At 48.2% G+C, this 17,675-nt stretch overlaps 1 protein-coding gene across 4 annotated transcripts in view; it reads left to right on the forward strand.

The window, feature by feature from the left end:
- FBXO25 (F-box protein 25) overlaps positions 1–17,675 on the forward strand; it is an 809,765-nt gene that overhangs the window by 292,685 nt on the left and 499,405 nt on the right. The window lies entirely within an intron of this gene.

The raw sequence follows: 17,675 nt of genomic DNA on the forward strand, positions 1-17,675 counted from the left end.
CCCCAGGTCTCCCGAAAAAAATTGTACCTCACTTGCCGGGGTCTGCCTAGTGCCTGCGACAGGAAACAGCGCAAAACGCCACGTGGTTGCACCTCAATTTCACAGTGAAAACGTACCCTTTTTTGGCAAAGAGCCTACCTTTTGTTTTTGAACCCTAGCTCTGCTGGCACCTAGGGAAACCTAGCAAACCTATACATTTGTGAAAACTAGACACCCAGGGGAATTCAGGATAGGGTGACTCGACTGCCTCCCACCAGGTTCTGTTACCCAGAATCCCTTGCAAAGCTAAAGAATTGACAAACAAAACGCATTTTCCTCACATTTCTGTGGTGGAAAGTTCCGCAATCTGCTTGGATCAACAAATTTCCACCCACCCAGCGTTCCCCCAGGTCTCCCGAAAAAAATGGTACTTCACTTGCCTGGGTCTGCCTAGTGCCTGTGACAGGAAACAGCGCAAAACGCAACGTGGTCGCACCTCAATTTCGCAGTGAAAACGGGCCCTTTTTTGGAAAAGAACCTACCTTTCGTTTTTGAACCCTAGCTCTGCCGGCACCTAGGGAAACCTAGCAAACCCATACATTTTTGAAAACTAGACACCCAGGGAAATTCAGGATGGGGTGACTCGACTGCCTCCCACCAGGTTCTGTTACCCAGAATCCCTTGCAAAGCTAGACAATTGACAAAATAAACGCCTTTTCCTCACATTTCTGTGGTGGAAAGGTCTAGAACTTGCGCGAATCAACAAATTTCCACCCACCCAGCGTTCCCCCAGGTCTCACAAAAAAAATGGTACCTCACTTGCTTGGGTCTGCCTAGTGCCTGCGACAGGAAACAGCGCAAAACGCAACGTGGTCTCACCTCAATTTCGCAGTGAAAACGGGCCCTTTTTTGGCAAAGAGCCTACCTTTCTTTTTTGAACCCTAGCTCTGCTGGCACCTAGGGAAACCTAGTAAACCTATACATATTTTTAAAACGAGACACCCAGGTGAATTCAGGATGGGGTGACTCGACTCCCTCCCACCAGGTTCTGTTACCCAGAATCCCTTGCAAATCAATAAAATTGACAAAAAAAACGCATTTTCCTCACATTTCTGTGGTGGAAAGGTCTGGAACTTCCGCGGATCAACAAATTTCTACCCACCCAGCGTTCCCCCAGGTCTCCCGAAAAAAATTGTACCTCACTTGCCGGGGTCTGCCTAGTGCCTGCGACAGGAAACAGCGCAAAACGCCACGTGGTTGCACCTCAATTTCACAGTGAAAACGTACCCTTTTTGGCAAAGAGCCTACCTTTTGTTTTTGAACCCTAGCTCTGCTGGCACCTAGGGAAACCTAGCAAACCCATACATTTTTGAAAACTAGACACCCAGGGAAATTCAGGATGGGGTGACTCAACTGCCTCCCACCAGGTTCTGTTACCCAGAATCCCCTGCAAAGCTAGACAATTGACAAAATAAACGCCTTTTCCTCACATTTCGGTGGTGGAAAGTTCTGGAATCTGTGTGGATCAACAAATCCTTACCCACTCAGCGTTCCCCCAGGTCTCCCCAAAAAAATGGTACCTCACTTGCCTGGGTCTGCCTAGTGGCTTCGACTGGAAACAGCGCAAAACGCAACGTGGTCTCACCTCAATTTCGCAGTGAAAACGGGCCCTTTTTTGGCAAAGAGCCTACCTTTCTTTTTTGAACCCTAGCTCTGCTGGCACCTAGGGAAACCTAGCAAACCTATACATTTTTGAAAACTAGACACCCTGGGGAATTCAGGATGGGGTGAATCGACTCCCTCCCACCAGGTTCTGTTACCCAGAATCCCTTGCAAATCAATAAAATTGACAAAAAAACGCATTTTCCTCACATTTCTGTGGTGGAAAGGTCTGGAACTTCCGCGGATCAACAAATTTCTACCCACCCAGCGTTCCCCCAGGTCTCCCAAAAAAATGGTACCTCACTTGCCGGGGTCTGCCTAGTGCCTGCGACAGGAAACAGCGCAAAACGCCACGTGGTTGCACCTCAATTTCACAGTGAAAACGTACCCTTTTTTGGCAAAGAGCCTACCTTTTGTTTTTGAACCCTAGCTCTGCTGGCACCTAGGGAAACCTAGCAAACCTATACATTTGTGAAAACTAGACACCCAGGGGAATTTAGGATGGGGTGACTCGACTGCCTCCCACCAGGTTCTGTTACCCATAATCCCTTGCAAAGCTAAAGAATTGACAAACAAAACGCATTTTCCTCACATTTCTGTGGTGGAAAGTTCCGCAATCTGCTTGGATCAACAAATTTCCACCCACCCAGCGTTCCCCCAGGTCTCCCGAAAAAAATGGTACTTCACTTGCCTGGGTCTGCCTAGTGCCTGCGACAGGAAACAGCGCAAAACGCAACGTGGTCGCACCTCAATTTCGCAGTGAAAACGGGCCCTTTTTTGGAAAAGAACCTACCTTTCGTTTTTGAACCCTAGCTCTGCTGGCACCTAGGGAAACCTAGCAAACCTATACATTTGTGAAAACTAGACACCCAGGGGAATTCCGGATGGGGTGAATCGACTGCCTCCCACCAGGTTCTGTTACCCAGAGTCCCTTGCAATGCTAAAAAATTGACAAAAATAACAATTTTCCTCACATTTCTCTGGTGGAAAGTTCTGGAATCTGCGTGGATCAACAAATTTCCACCCACCCAGCGTTCCCCCAGGTCTCCCGAAACAAAATGATACCTCACTTGCCTGGGTCTGCCTAGTTCCTGCGACCGGAAACAGCACAAAACGCAACGTGGTCGCACCTCAATTTCGCAGTGAAAACGGGCCCTTTTTTGGCAAAGAGCCTACCTTTTGTTTTTGAACCCTAGCTCTGCCGGCACCTAGGGAAACCTAGCAAACCCATACATTTTTGAAAACTAGACACCCAGGGAAATTCAGGATTGGGTGACTCAACTGCCTCCCACCAGGTTCTGTTACCCAGAATCCCTTGCAAAGCTAGACAATTGACAAAATAAACGCCTTTTCCTCACATTTCAGTGGTGGAAAGTTCTGGAATCTGCGTGGATCAACAAATCCTTACCCACTCAGCGTTCCCCCAGGTCTCCCAAAAAAATGGTACCTCACTTGCCTGGGTCTGCCTAGTGGCTTCGACTGGAAACAGCGCGAAACGCAACGTGGTCGCACCTCCATTTCGCAGTGGAAACGGGCCCTTTTTTGGCAAAGAGCCTACCTTTCGTTTTTGAACGCTAGCTCTGCCGGCACCTAGGGAAACGTAGCAAACCTATACATATTTTTAAAACGAGACACCCAGGTGAATTCAGGATGGGGTGACTCGACTGCCTCCCACCAGGTTCTGTTACCCAGAATCCCTTGCAAAGCTAAACAATGGACAAACAAAACACATTTTCCTCACATTTCTGTGGTGGAAAGGTCTAGAACTTGCGCGGATCAACAAATTTCCACCCACCCAGCGTTCCCCCAGGTCTCACAAAAAAAATGGTACCTCACTTGCTTGGGTCTGCCTAGTGCCTGCGACAGGAAACAGCGCAAAACGCAACGTGGTCTCACCTCAATTTCGCAGTGAAAACGGGCCCTTTTTTGGCAAAGAGCCTACCTTTCTTTTTTGAACCCTAGCTCTGCTGGCACCTAGGGAAACCTAGTAAACCTATACATATTTTTAAAACGAGACACCCAGGTGAATTCAGGATGGGGTGACTCGACTCCCTCCCACCAGGTTCTGTTACCCAGAATCCCTTGCAAATCAATAAAATTGACAAAAAAACGCATTTTCCTCACATTTCTGTGGTGGAAAGGTCTGGAACTTCCGCGGATCAACACATTTCTACCCACCCAGCGTTCCCCCAGGTCTCCCGAAAAAAATTGTACCTCACTTGCCGGGGTCTGCCTAGTGCCTGCGACAGGAAACAGCGCAAAACGCCACGTGGTTGCACCTCAATTTCACAGTGAAAACGTACCCTTTTTTGGCAAAGAGCCTACCTTTTGTTTTTGAACCCTAGCTCTGCTGGCACCTAGGGAAACCTAGCAAACCTATACATTTGTGAAAACTAGACACCCAGGGGAATTCAGGATGGGGTGACTCGACTGCCTCCCACCAGGTTCTATTACCCAGAATCCCTTGCAAAGCTAAAGAATTGACAAACAAAACGCATTTTCCTCACATTTCTGTGGTGGAAAGTTCCGCAATCTGCTTGGATCAACAAATTTCCACCCACCCAGCGTTCCCCCAGGTCTCCCGAAAAAAATGGTACTTCACTTGCCTGGGTCTGCCTAGTGCCTGCGACAGGAAACAGCACAAAACGCAACGTGGTCGCACCTCAATTTCGCAGTGAAAATGGGCCCTTTTTTGGAAAAGAACCTACCTTTCGTTTTTGAACCCTAGCTCTGCCGGCACCTAGGGAAACCTAGCAAACCCATACATTTTTGAAAACTAGACACCCAGGGAAATTCAGGATGGGGTGACTCGACTGCCTCCCACCAGGTTCTGTTACCCAGAATCCCTTGCAAAGCTAAACAATGGACAAACAAAACGCATTTTCCTCACATTTCTGTGGTGGAAAGGTCTAGAACTTGCGCGAATCAACAAATTTCCACCCACCCAGCGTTCCCCCAGGTCTCACAAAAAAAATGGTACCTCACTTGCTTGGGTCTGCCTAGTGCCTGCGACAGGAAACAGCGCAAAACGCAACGTGGTCTCACCTCAATTTCGCAGTGAAAACGGGCCCTTTTTTGGCAAAGAGCCTACCTTTCTTTTTTGAACCCTAGCTCTGCTGGCACCTAGGGAAACCTAGTAAACCTATACATATTTTTAAAACGAGACACCCAGGTGAATTCAGGATAGGGTGACTCGACTCCCTCCCACCAGGTTCTGTTACCCAGAATCCCTTGCAAATCAATAAAATTGACAAAAAAACGCATTTTCCTCACATTTCTGTGGTGGAAAGGTCTGGAACTTCCGCGGATCAACAAATTTCTACCCACCCAGCGTTCCCCCAGGTCTCCCGAAAAAAATTGTACCTCACTTGCCGGGGTCTGCCTAGTGCCTGCGACAGGAAACAGCGCAAAACGCCACGTGGTTGCACCTCAATTTCACAGTGAAAACGTACCCTTTTTTGGCAAAGAGCCTACCTTTTGTTTTTGAACCCTAGCTCTGCTGGCACCTAGGGAAACCTAGCAAACCTATACATTTGTGAAAACTAGACACCCAGGGGATTTCAGGATGGGGTGACTCGACTGCCTCCCACCAGGTTCTGTTACCCAGAATCCCTTTGAAAGCTAAAGAATTGACAAACAAAACGCATTTTCCTCACATTTCTGTGGTGGAAAGTTCCGCAATCTGCTTGGATCAACAAATTTCCACCCACCCAGCGTTCCCCCAGGTCTCCCGAAAGAAATGGTACTTCACTTGCCTGGGTCTGCCTAGTGCCTGCGACAGGAAACAGCGCAAAACGCAACGTGGTCGCACCTCAATTTCGCAGTGAAAACGGGCCCTTTTTTGGAAAAGAACCTACCTTTCGTTTTTGAACCCTAGCTCTGCTGGCACCTAGGGAAACCTAGCAAACCTATACATTTGTGAAAACTAGACACCCAGGGGAATTCCGGATGGGGTGAATCGACTGCCTCCCACCAGGTTCTGTTACCCAGAGTCCCTTGCAATGCTAAAGAATTGACAAAAATAACAATTTTCCTCACATTTCTCTGGTGGAAAGTTCTGGAATCTGCGTGAATCAACAAATTTCCACCCACCCAGCGTTCCCCCAGGTCTCCCGAAACAAAATGATACCTCACTTGCCTGGGTCTGCCTAGTTCCTGCGACCGGAAACAGCACAAAACGCAACGTGGTCGCACCTCAATTTCGCAGTGAAAACGGGCCCTTTTTTGGCAAAGAGCCTACCTTTCGTTTTTGAACCCTAGCTCTGCCGGCACCTAGGGAAACCTAGCAAACCCATACATTTTTTAAAACTAGACACCCAGGGAAATTCAGGATGGGGTGACTCAACTGCCTCCCACCAGGTTCTGTTACCCAGAATCCCTTGCAAAGCTAGACAATTGACAAAATAAACGCCTTTTCCTCACATTTCGGTGGTGGAAAGTTATGGAATCTGCGTGGATCAACAAATCCTTACCCACTCAGCGTTCCCCCAGGTCTCCCAAAAAAAATGGTACCTCACTTGCCTGGGTCTGCCTAGTGGCTTCGACTGGAAACAGCGCGAAACGCAACGTGGTCGCACCTCAATTTCGCAGTGGAAACGGGCCCTTTTTTGGCAAAGAGCCTACCTTTCGTTTTTGAACGCTAGCTCTGCCGGCACCTAGGGAAACGTAGCAAACCTATACATATTTTTAAAACGAGACACCCAGGTGAATTCAGGATGGGGTGACTCGACTGCCTCCCACCAGGTTCTGTTACCCAGAATCCCTTGCAAAGCTAAACAATGGACAAACAAAACGCATTTTCCTCACATTTCTGTGGTGGAAAGGTCTAGAACTTGCTCGGATCAACAAATTTCCACCCACCCAGCGTTCCCCCAGGTCTCACAAAAAAAATGGTACCTCACTTGCTTGGGTCTGCCTAGTGCCTGCGACAGGAAACAGCGCAAAACGCAACGTGGTCTCACCTCAATTTCGCAGTGAAAACGGGCCCTTTTTTGGCAAAGAGCCTACCTTTCTTTTTTGAACCCTAGCTCTGCTGGCACCTAGGGAAACCTAGTAAACCTATACATATTTTTAAAACGAGACACCCAGGTGAATTCAGGATGGGGTGACTCGACTCTCTCCCACCAGGTTCTGTTACCCAGAATCCCTTGCAAATCAATAAAATTGACAAAAAAATGCATTTTCCTCACATTTCTGTGGTGGAAAGGTCTGGAACTTCCGCGGATCAACAAATTTCTACCCACCCAGCATTCCCCCAGGTCTCCCGAAAAAAATTGTACCTCACTTGCCGGGGTCTGCCTAGTGCCTGCGACAGGAAACAGCGCAAAACGCCACGTGGTTGCACCTCAATTTCACAGTGAAAACGTACCCTTTTTTGGCAAAGAGCCTACCTTTTGTTTTTGAACCCTAGCTCTGCTGGCACCTAGGGAAACCTAGCAAACCTATACATTTGTGAAAACTAGACACCCAGGGGAATTCAGGATAGGGTGACTCGACTGCCTCCCACCAGGTTCTGTTACCCAGAATCCCTTGCAAAGCTAAAGAATTGACAAACAAAACGCATTTTCCTCACATTTCTGTGGTGGAAAGTTCCGCAATCTGCTTGGATCAACAAATTTCCACCCACCCAGCGTTCCCCCAGGTCTCCCGAAAAAAATGGTACTTCACTTGCCTGGGTCTGCCTAGTGCCTGCGACAGGAAACAGCGCAAAACGCAACGTGGTCGCACCTCAATTTCGCAGTGAAAACGGGCCCTTTTTTGGAAAAGAACCTACCTTTCGTTTTTGAACCCTAGCTCTGCCGGCACCTAGGGAAACCTAGCAAACCCATACATTTTTGAAAACTAGACACCCAGGGAAATTCAGGATGGGGTGACTCGACTGCCTCCCACCAGGTTCTGTTACCCAGAATCCCTTGCAAAGCTAGACAATTGACAAAATAAACGCCTTTTCCTCACATTTCTGTGGTGGAAAGGTCTAGAACTTGCGCGAATCAACAAATTTCCACCCACCCAGCGTTCCCCCAGGTCTCACAAAAAAAATGGTACCTCACTTGCTTGGGTCTGCCTAGTGCCTGCGACAGGAAACAGCGCAAAACGCAACGTGGTCTCACCTCAATTTCGCAGTGAAAACGGGCCCTTTTTTGGCAAAGAGCCTACCTTTCTTTTTTGAACCCTAGCTCTGCTGGCACCTAGGGAAACCTAGTAAACCTATACATATTTTTAAAACGAGACACCCAGGTGAATTCAGGATGGGGTGACTCGACTTCCTCCCACCAGGTTCTGTTACCCAGAATCCCTTGCAAATCAATAAAATTGACAAAAAAAACGCATTTTCCTCACATTTCTGTGGTGGAAAGGTCTGGAACTTCCGCGGATCAACAAATTTCTACCCACCCAGCGTTCCCCCAGGTCTCCCGAAAAAAATTGTACCTCACTTGCCGGGGTCTGCCTAGTGCCTGCGACAGGAAACAGCGCAAAACGCCACGTGGTTGCACCTCAATTTCACAGTGAAAACGTACCCTTTTTGGCAAAGAGCCTACCTTTTGTTTTTGAACCCTAGCTCTGCTGGCACCTAGGGAAACCTAGCAAACCCATACATTTTTGAAAACTAGACACCCAGGGAAATTCAGGATGGGGTGACTCAACTGCCTCCCACCAGGTTCTGTTACCCAGAATCCCCTGCAAAGCTAGACAATTGACAAAATAAACGCCTTTTCCTCACATTTCGGTGGTGGAAAGTTCTGGAATCTGTGTGGATCAACAAATCCTTACCCACTCAGCGTTCCCCCAGGTCTCCCCAAAAAAATGGTACCTCACTTGCCTGGGTCTGCCTAGTGGCTTCGACTGGAAACAGCGCAAAACGCAACGTGGTCTCACCTCAATTTCGCAGTGAAAACGGGCCCTTTTTTGGCAAAGAGCCTACCTTTCTTTTTTGAACCCTAGCTCTGCTGGCACCTAGGGAAACCTAGCAAACCTATACATTTTTGAAAACTAGACACCCTGGGGAATTCAGGATGGGGTGAATCGACTCCCTCCCACCAGGTTCTGTTACCCAGAATCCCATGCAAATCAATAAAATTGACAAAAAAACGCATTTTCCTCACATTTCTGTGGTGGAAAGGTCTGGAACTTCCGCGGATCAACAAATTTCTACCCACCCAGCGTTCCCCCAGGTCTCCCAAAAAAATGGTACCTCACTTGCCGGGGTCTGCCTAGTGCCTGCGACAGGAAACAGCGCAAAACGCCACGTGGTTGCACCTCAATTTCACAGTGAAAACGTACCCTTTTTTGGCAAAGAGCCTACCTTTTGTTTTTGAACCCTAGCTCTGCTGGCACCTAGGGAAACCTAGCAAACCTATACATTTGTGAAAACTAGACACCCAGGGGAATTTAGGATGGGGTGACTCGACTGCCTCCCACCAGGTTCTGTTACCCAGAATCCCTTGCAAAGCTAAAGAATTGACAAACAAAACGCATTTTCCTCACATTTCTGTGGTGGAAAGTTCCGCAATCTGCTTGGATCAACAAATTTCCACCCACCCAGCGTTCCCCCAGGTCTCCCGAAAAAAATGGTACTTCACTTGCCTGGGTCTGCCTAGTGCCTGCGACAGGAAACAGCGCAAAACGCAACGTGGTCGCACCTCAATTTCGCAGTGAAAACGGGCCCTTTTTTGGAAAAGAACCTACCTTTCGTTTTTGAACCCTAGCTCTGCTGGCACCTAGGGAAACCTAGCAAACCTATACATTTGTGAAAACTAGACACCCAGGGGAATTCCGGATGGGGTGAATCGACTGCCTCCCACCAGGTTCTGTTACCCAGAGTCCCTTGCAATGCTAAAAAATTGACAAAAATAACAATTTTCCTCACATTTCTCTGGTGGAAAGTTCTGGAATCTGCGTGGATCAACAAATTTCCACCCACCCAGCGTTCCCCCAGGTCTCCCGAAACAAAATGATACCTCACTTGCCTGGGTCTGCCTAGTTCCTGCGACCGGAAACAGCACAAAACGCAACGTGGTCGCACCTCAATTTCGCAGTGAAAACGGGCCCTTTTTTGGCAAAGAGCCTACCTTTTGTTTTTGAACCCTAGCTCTGCCGGCACCTAGGGAAACCTAGCAAACCCATACATTTTTGAAAACTAGACACCCAGGGAAATTCAGGATTGGGTGACTCAACTGCCTCCCACCAGGTTCTGTTACCCAGAATCCCTTGCAAAGCTAGACAATTGACAAAATAAACGCCTTTTCCTCACATTTCAGTGGTGGAAAGTTCTGGAATCTGCGTGGATCAACAAATCCTTACCCACTCAGCGTTCCCCCAGGTCTCCCAAAAAAATGGTACCTCACTTGCCTGGGTCTGCCTAGTGGCTTCGACTGGAAACAGCGCGAAACGCAACGTGGTCGCACCTCCATTTCGCAGTGGAAACGGGCCCTTTTTTGGCAAAGAGCCTACCTTTCGTTTTTGAACGCTAGCTCTGCCGGCACCTAGGGAAACGTAGCAAACCTATACATATTTTTAAAACGAGACACCCAGGTGAATTCAGGATGGGGTGACTCGACTGCCTCCCACCAGGTTCTGTTACCCAGAATCCCTTGCAAAGCTAAACAATGGACAAACAAAACACATTTTCCTCACATTTCTGTGGTGGAAAGGTCTAGAACTTGCGCGGATCAACAAATTTCCACCCACCCAGCGTTCCCCCAGGTCTCACAAAAAAAATGGTACCTCACTTGCTTGGGTCTGCCTAGTGCCTGCGACAGGAAACAGCGCAAAACGCAACGTGGTCTCACCTCAATTTCGCAGTGAAAACGGGCCCTTTTTTGGCAAAGAGCCTACCTTTCTTTTTTGAACCCTAGCTCTGCTGGCACCTAGGGAAACCTAGTAAACCTATACATATTTTTAAAACGAGACACCCAGGTGAATTCAGGATGGGGTGACTCGACTCCCTCCCACCAGGTTCTGTTACCCAGAATCCCTTGCAAATCAATAAAATTGACAAAAAAACGCATTTTCCTCACATTTCTGTGGTGGAAAGGTCTGGAACTTCCGCGGATCAACAAATTTCTACCCACCCAGCGTTCCCCCAGGTCTCCCGAAAAAAATTGTACCTCACTTGCCGGGGTCTGCCTAGTGCCTGCGACAGGAAACAGCGCAAAACGCCACGTGGTTGCACCTCAATTTCACAGTGAAAACGTACCCTTTTTTGGCAAAGAGCCTACCTTTTGTTTTTGAACCCTAGCTCTGCTGGCACCTAGGGAAACCTAGCAAACCTATACATTTGTGAAAACTAGACACCCAGGGGAATTCAGGATGGGGTGACTCGACTGCCTCCCACCAGGTTCTATTACCCAGAATCCCTTGCAAAGCTAAAGAATTGACAAACAAAACGCATTTTCCTCACATTTCTGTGGTGGAAAGTTCCGCAATCTGCTTGGATCAACAAATTTCCACCCACCCAGCGTTCCCCCAGGTCTCCCGAAAAAAATGGTACTTCACTTGCCTGGGTCTGCCTAGTGCCTGCGACAGGAAACAGCGCAAAACGCAACGTGGTCGCACCTCAATTTCGCAGTGAAAACGGGCCCTTTTTTGGAAAAGAACCTACCTTTCGTTTTTGAACCCTAGCTCTGCCGGCACCTAGGGAAACCTAGCAAACCCATACATTTTTGAAAACTAGACACCCAGGGAAATTCAGGATGGGGTGACTCGACTGCCTCCCACCAGGTTCTGTTACCCAGAATCCCTTGCAAAGCTAAACAATGGACAAACAAAACGCATTTTCCTCACATTTCTGTGGTGGAAAGGTCTAGAACTTGCGCGAATCAACAAATTTCCACCCACCCAGCGTTCCCCCAGGTCTCACAAAAAAAATGGTACCTCACTTGCTTGGGTCTGCCTAGTGCCTGCGACAGGAAACAGCGCAAAACGCAACGTGGTCTCACCTCAATTTCGCAGTGAAAACGGGCCCTTTTTTGGCAAAGAGCCTACCTTTCTTTTTTGAACCCTAGCTCTGCTGGCACCTAGGGAAACCTAGTAAACCTATACATATTTTTAAAACGAGACACCCAGGTGAATTCAGGATGGGGTGACTCGACTCCCTCCCACCAGGTTCTGTTACCCAGAATCCCTTGCAAATCAATAAAATTGACAAAAAAACGCATTTTCCTCACATTTCTGTGGTGGAAAGGTCTGGAACTTCCGCGGATCAACAAATTTCTACCCACCCAGCGTTCCCCCAGGTCTCCCGAAAAAAATTGTACCTCACTTGCTGGGGTCTGCCTAGTGCCTGCGACAGGAAACAGCGCAAAACGCCACGTGGTTGCACCTCAATTTCACAGTGAAAACGTACCCTTTTTTGGCAAAGAGCCTACCTTTTGTTTTTGAACCCTAGCTCTGCTGGCACCTAGGGAAACCTAGCAAACCTATACATTTGTGAAAACTAGACACCCAGGGGAATTCAGGATGGGGTGACTCGACTGCCTCCCACCAGGTTCTGTTACCCAGAATCCCTTGCAAAGCTAAAGAATTGACAAACAAAACGCATTTTCCTCACATTTCTGTGGTGGAAAGTTCCGCAATCTGCTTGGATCAACAAATTTCCACCCACCCAGCGTTCCCCCAGGTCTCCCGAAAGAAATGGTACTTCACTTGCCTGGGTCTGCCTAGTGCCTGCGACAGGAAACAGCGCAAAACGCAATGTGGTCGCACCTCAATTTCGCAGTGAAAACGGGCCCTTTTTTGGAAAAGAACCTACCTTTCGTTTTTGAACCCTAGCTCTGCTGGCACCTAGGGAAACCTAGCAAACCTATACATTTGTGAAAACTAGACACCCAGGGGAATTCCGGATGGGGTGAATCGACTGCCTCCCACCAGGTTCTGTTACCCAGAGTCCCTTGCAATGCTAAAGAATTGACAAAAATAACAATTTTCCTCACATTTCTCTGGTGGAAAGTTCTGGAATCTGCGTGAATCAACAAATTTCCACCCACCCAGCGTTCCCCCAGGTCTCCCGAAACAAAATGATACCTCACTTGCCTGGGTCTGCCTAGTTCCTGCGACCGGAAACAGCACAAAACGCAACGTGGTCGCACCTCAATTTCGCAGTGAAAACGGGCCCTTTTTTGGCAAAGAGCCTACCTTTCGTTTTTGAACCCTAGCTCTGCCGGCACCTAGGGAAACCTAGCAAACCCATACATTTTTAAAAACTAGACACCCAGGGAAATTCAGGATGGGGTGACTCAACTGCCTCCCACCAGGTTCTGTTACCCAGAATCCCTTGCAAAGCTAGACAATTGACAAAATAAACGCCTTTTCCTCACATTTCGGTGGTGGAAAGTTCTGGAATCTGCGTGGATCAACAAATCCTTACCCACTCAGCGTTCCCCCTGGTCTCCCAAAAAAATGGTACCTCACTTGCCTGGGTCTGCCTAGTGGCTTCGACTGGAAACAGCGCGAAACGCAACGTGGTCGCACCTCAATTTCGCAGTGGAAACGGGCCCTTTTTTGGCAAAGAGCCTACCTTTCGTTTTTGAACGCTAGCTCTGCCGGCACCTAGGGAAACGTAGCAAACCTATACATATTTTTAAAACGAGACACCCAGGTGAATTCAGGATGGGGTGACTCGACTGCCTCCCACCAGGTTCTGTTACCCAGAATCCCTTGCAAAGCTAAACAATGGACAAACAAAACGCATTTTCCTCACATTTCTGTGGTGGAAAGGTCTAGAACTTGCGCGAATCAACAAATTTCCACCCACCCAGCGTTCCCCCAGGTCTCACAAAAAAAATGGTACCTCACTTGCTTGGGTCTGCCTAGTGCCTGCGACAGGAAACAGCGCAAAACGCAACGTGGTCTCACCTCAATTTCGCAGTGAAAACGGGCCCTTTTTTGGCAAAGAGCCTACCTTTCTTTTTTGAACCCTAGCTCTGCTGGCACCTAGGGAAACCTAGTAAACCTATACATATTTTTAAAACGAGACACCCAGGTGAATTCAGGATGGGGTGACTCGACTCCCTCCCACCAGGTTCTGTTACCCAGAATCCCTGCAAATCAATAAAATTGACAAAAAAACGCATTTTCCTCACATTTCTGTGGTGGAAAGGTCTGGAACTTCCGCGGATCAACAAATTTCTACCCACCCAGCGTTCCCCCAGGTCTCCCGAAAAAAATTGTACCTCACTTGCCGGGGTCTGCCTAGTGCCTGCGACAGGAAACAGCGCAAAACGCCACGTGGTTGCACCTCAATTTCACAGTGAAAACGTACCCTTTTTTGGCAAAGAGCCTACCTTTTGTTTTTGAACCCTAGCTCTGCTGGCACCTAGGGAAACCTAGCAAACCTATACATTTGTGAAAACTAGACACCCAGGGGATTTCAGGATGGGGTGACTCGACTGCCTCCCACCAGGTTCTGTTACCCAGAATCCCTTTGAAAGCTAAAGAATTGACAAACAAAACGCATTTTCCTCACATTTCTGTGGTGGAAAGTTCCGCAATCTGCTTGGATCAACAAATTTCCACCCACCCAGCGTTCCCCCAGGTCTCCCGAAAGAAATGGTACTTCACTTGCCTGGGTCTGCCTAGTGCCTGCGACAGGAAACAGCGCAAAACGCAACGTGGTCGCACCTCAATTTCGCAGTGAAAACGGGCCCTTTTTTGGAAAAGAACCTACCTTTCGTTTTTGAACCCTAGCTCTGCTGGCACCTAGGGAAACCTAGCAAACCTATACATTTGTGAAAACTAGACACCCAGGGGAATTCCGGATGGGGTGAATCGACTGCCTCCCACCAGGTTCTGTTACCCAGAGTCCCTTGCAATGCTAAAGAATTGACAAAAATAACAATTTTCCTCACATTTCTCTGGTGGAAAGTTCTGGAATCTGCGTGAATCAACAAATTTCCACCCACCCAGCGTTCCCCCAGGTCTCCCGAAACAAAATGATACCTCACTTGCCTGGGTCTGCCTAGTTCCTGCGACCGGAAACAGCACAAAACGCAACGTGGTCGCACCTCAATTTCGCAGTGAAAACGGGCCCTTTTTTGGCAAAGAGCCTACCTTTCGTTTTTGAACCCTAGCTCTGCCGGCACCTAGGGAAACCTAGCAAACCCATACATTTTTGAAAACTAGAAACCCAGGGAAATTCAGGATGGGGTGACTCAACTGCCTCCCACCAGGTTCTGTTACCCAGAATCCCTTGCAAAGCTAGACAATTGACAAAATAAACGCCTTTTCCTCACATTTCGGTGGTGGAAAGTTATGGAATCTGCGTGGATCAACAAATCCTTACCCACTCAGCGTTCCCCCAGGTCTCCCAAAAAAAATGGTACCTCACTTGCCTGGGTCTGCCTAGTGGCTTCGACTGGAAACAGCGCGAAACGCAACGTGGTCGCACCTCAATTTCGCAGTGGAAACGGGCCCTTTTTTGGCAAAGAGCCTACCTTTCGTTTTTGAACGCTAGCTCTGCCGGCACCTAGGGAAACGTAGCAAACCTATACATATTTTTAAAACGAGACACCCAGGTGAATTCAGGATGGGGTGACTCGACTGCCTCCCACCAGGTTCTGTTACCCAGAATCCCTTGCAAAGCTAAACAATGGACAAACAAAACGCATTTTCCTCACATTTCTGTGGTGGAAAGGTCTAGAACTTGCTCGGATCAACAAATTTCCACCCACCCAGCGTTCCCCCAGGTCTCACAAAAAAAATGGTACCTCACTTGCTTGGGTCTGCCTAGTGCCTGCGACAGGAAACAGCGCAAAACGCAACGTGGTCTCACCTCAATTTCGCAGTGAAAACGGGCCCTTTTTTGGCAAAGAGCCTACCTTTCTTTTTTGAACCCTAGCTCTGCTGGCACCTAGGGAAACCTAGTAAACCTATACATATTTTTAAAACGAGACACCCAGGTGAATTCAGGATGGGGTGACTCGACTCTCTCCCACCAGGTTCTGTTACCCAGAATCCCTTGCAAATCAATAAAATTGACAAAAAAATGCATTTTCCTCACATTTCTGTGGTGGAAAGGTCTGGAACTTCCGCGGATCAACAAATTTCTACCCACCCAGCATTCCCCCAGGTCTCCCGAAAAAAATTGTACCTCACTTGCCGGGGTCTGCCTAGTGCCTGCGACAGGAAACAGCGCAAAACGCCACGTGGTTGCACCTCAATTTCACAGTGAAAACGTACCCTTTTTTGGCAAAGAGCCTACCTTTTGTTTTTGAACCCTAGCTCTGCTGGCACCTAGGGAAACCTAGCAAACCTATACATTTGTGAAAACTAGACACCCAGGGGAATTCAGGATAGGGTGACTCGACTGCCTCCCACCAGGTTCTGTTACCCAGAATCCCTTGCAAAGCTAAAGAATTGACAAACAAAACGCATTTTCCTCACATTTCTGTGGTGGAAAGTTCCGCAATCTGCTTGGATCAACAAATTTCCACCCACCCAGCGTTCCCCCAGGTCTCCCGAAAAAAATGGTACTTCACTTGCCTGGGTCTGCCTAGTGCCTGTGACAGGAAACAGCGCAAAACGCAACGTGGTCGCACCTCAATTTCGCAGTGAAAACGGGCCCTTTTTTGGAAAAGAACCTACCTTTCGTTTTTGAACCCTAGCTCTGCCGGCACCTAGGGAAACCTAGCAAACCCATACATTTTTGAAAACTAGACACCCAGGGAAATTCAGGATGGGGTGACTCGACTGCCTCCCACCAGGTTCTGTTACCCAGAATCCCTTGCAAAGCTAGACAATTGACAAAATAAACGCCTTTTCCTCACATTTCTGTGGTGGAAAGGTCTAGAACTTGCGCGAATCAACAAATTTCCACCCACCCAGCGTTCCCCCAGGTCTCACAAAAAAAATGGTACCTCACTTGCTTGGGTCTGCCTAGTGCCTGCGACAGGAAACAGCGCAAAACGCAACGTGGTCTCACCTCAATTTCGCAGTGAAAACGGGCCCTTTTTTGGCAAAGAGCCTACCTTTCTTTTTTGAACCCTAGCTCTGCTGGCACCTAGGGAAACCTAGTAAACCTATACATATTTTTAAAACGAGACACCCAGGTGAATTCAGGATGGGGTGACTCGACTCCCTCCCACCAGGTTCTGTTACCCAGAATCCCTTGCAAATCAATAAAATTGACAAAAAAAACGCATTTTCCTCACATTTCTGTGGTGGAAAGGTCTGGAACTTCCGCGGATCAACAAATTTCTACCCACCCAGCGTTCCCCCAGGTCTCCCGAAAAAAATTGTACCTCACTTGCCGGGGTCTGCCTAGTGCCTGCGACAGGAAACAGCGCAAAACGCCACGTGGTTGCACCTCAATTTCACAGTGAAAACGTACCCTTTTTGGCAAAGAGCCTACCTTTTGTTTTTGAACCCTAGCTCTGCTGGCACCTAGGGAAACCTAGCAAACCCATACATTTTTGAAAACTAGACACCCAGGGAAATTCAGGATGGGGTGACTCAACTGCCTCCCACCAGGTTCTGTTACCCAGAATCCCCTGCAAAGCTAGACAATTGACAAAATAAACGCCTTTTCCTCACATTTCGGTGGTGGAAAGTTCTGGAATCTGTGTGGATCAACAAATCCTTACCCACTCAGCGTTCCCCCAGGTCTCCCCAAAAAAATGGTACCTCACTTGCCTGGGTCTGCCTAGTGGCTTCGACTGGAAACAGCGCAAAACGCAACGTGGTCTCACCTCAATTTCGCAGTGAAAACGGGCCCTTTTTTGGCAAAGAGCCTACCTTTCTTTTTTGAACCCTAGCTCTGCTGGCACCTAGGGAAACCTAGCAAACCTATACATTTTTGAAAACTAGACACCCTGGGGAATTCAGGATGGGGTGAATCGACTCCCTCCCACCAGGTTCTGTTACCCAGAATCCCTTGCAAATCAATAAAATTGACAAAAAAACGCATTTTCCTCACATTTCTGTGGTGGAAAGGTCTGGAACTTCCGCGGATCAACAAATTTCTACCCACCCAGCGTTCCCCCAGGTCTCCCAAAAAAATGGTACCTCACTTGCCGGGGTCTGCCTAGTGCCTGCGACAG

The sequence above is a fragment of the Lissotriton vulgaris genome, chromosome 6 (genome assembly GCF_964263255.1).
Source record: "Lissotriton vulgaris chromosome 6, aLisVul1.2, whole genome shotgun sequence".
Classification (NCBI taxonomy): Eukaryota; Metazoa; Chordata; class Amphibia; order Caudata; family Salamandridae; genus Lissotriton; species Lissotriton vulgaris.